General features: G+C 38.3%; 1 protein-coding gene across 1 annotated transcript in view; it reads left to right on the forward strand.

The window, feature by feature from the left end:
* Tbc1d9 (TBC1 domain family member 9) overlaps nucleotides 1-1,566 on the forward strand; it is a 104,406-nt gene that overhangs the window by 1,299 nt on the left and 101,541 nt on the right. The gene's annotated exons all lie outside the window — the stretch shown is intronic.

Here is a 1,566-nt window from a genome sequence, read left to right on the forward strand (position 1 = left end):
GTCACTTCCTACATGACTTATGAGAATGAATAAGGAAAATGGAATTCTTTTGTTGCATGAGAGCTAGCATAAAACAAAGCAAATTATTTGGTTCTGGTCATAAAAAGAGTTAGCTGTATAACTGCATTTTAACTAGNTCAGTTAGTTCTCAAACTCCTTCAACAAAATGTTACCAAGATTATTAGCAATCTTTTCCTCTTATAACCCGACTATTTCCATATTAGAAAGATTTTGCTTTATTAACTAGCTGTTTTGCATAGGGGGAGGTTACAGGTAATACTGACGGCTTTCAGTGCTAGAGACAGTGGACCTTCCTTCATGTTACTAGAATATTTATTATAGCCAAAGTTAGTGAAAGACATAAATAGATGGTTTACTAGGAGAGAGACTGCAGACATGGGATGGACTGCTGACATCTTCGGGGTTGGGACCNTATTTCCCAGAGTTTGAGTGTTAGGTAAATTGCTCCCACAGTGCCCACTGTGAGATGATAGTTTTTGTTGAGCTGAGGACATAATTGTGATGTTTATAAACTGCTTTTCTTCACATTAAAATTCAGATGTTTTCCGGTAGAGCATATGCTAGCATGCTTATGTCTGAAATGTTTGGCTACCGCAAGCAATGGCTTGTAGGTGGCCTGATGTTCTTTGCACCTTTAAAAAAAACAGTGACATAGAAAAATCTGTAGAGTTGCAGATCTTGTTGTGAAAATCCTGACTAGCAGTCTCAGAATCCTGACTAGCAGTCTCAGAATGTTCCAGTTCGTTTTGTAGATGGTCTTGAACTGTGTATTTTAATGTNTTACTTACATTGTAATTTCGGGGATGTGCCTAGGACAACAAACATGACTAAGTGCTGAGTTTGAGTTTCTGTATCATGCACTAAGTATTCATCTTTCCCAGTCACTTGCACTAGGGTGTGAAAATTAGTCAGGGAGCTAGGTATATTCTTCTTAATCTTCTGATTGTATTCTGATATTTAGAATTTCAGTTCGGGAGTCCATTGACATCTCATCTTGTCCACTTAGAATCTGTCATTGATGNCTTAGTCTGCAAGATAAAAATTCTGTGTTTTATATGCTTTTGTAGATGCCGTTTCTGGAACAATTGAAATTATCTTGGAGAGTATGGCTATTCCTGCCAACAAAGGCTGTTTTTCACCAATGGTGGTAATATGCCTGGTCTGGTAAATCGGCACTCTCTNAAACCTAATCTTGGAAGTAGTTAGCTGTACTATGTCTCCAGTGTAGTAACGTGGGGTTCATTCACAAACTGTGAGATCATTAACAAGTATTTATTGGCAGTGTCAGTGTCATGATGCTTGCAGCTTAGTAGAAGACAGATGACAAAAAAATAAATAAATAAATCCTAAATCCATTTAAAGTTATTAGTGTGCAGGGTACCAGCCAAAAAGCAGAGTTCAGCTTTCATCAAATGATGAGGCTTTACTGAACACTTATGAAGACAGAGGCTGGGTTGGTTATCTGAGTCAAAGCCAGAAAGGCTGTCAGTGAATTAGGCCTGAAAGAAACAAAGCAGTGGTCTCACCAGAGCAAAGCACGCTGGA

The sequence above is a fragment of the Mus pahari genome, chromosome 20, assembly GCF_900095145.1.
Source record: "Mus pahari chromosome 20, PAHARI_EIJ_v1.1, whole genome shotgun sequence".
NCBI lineage: Eukaryota > Metazoa > Chordata > Mammalia > Rodentia > Muridae > Mus > Mus pahari.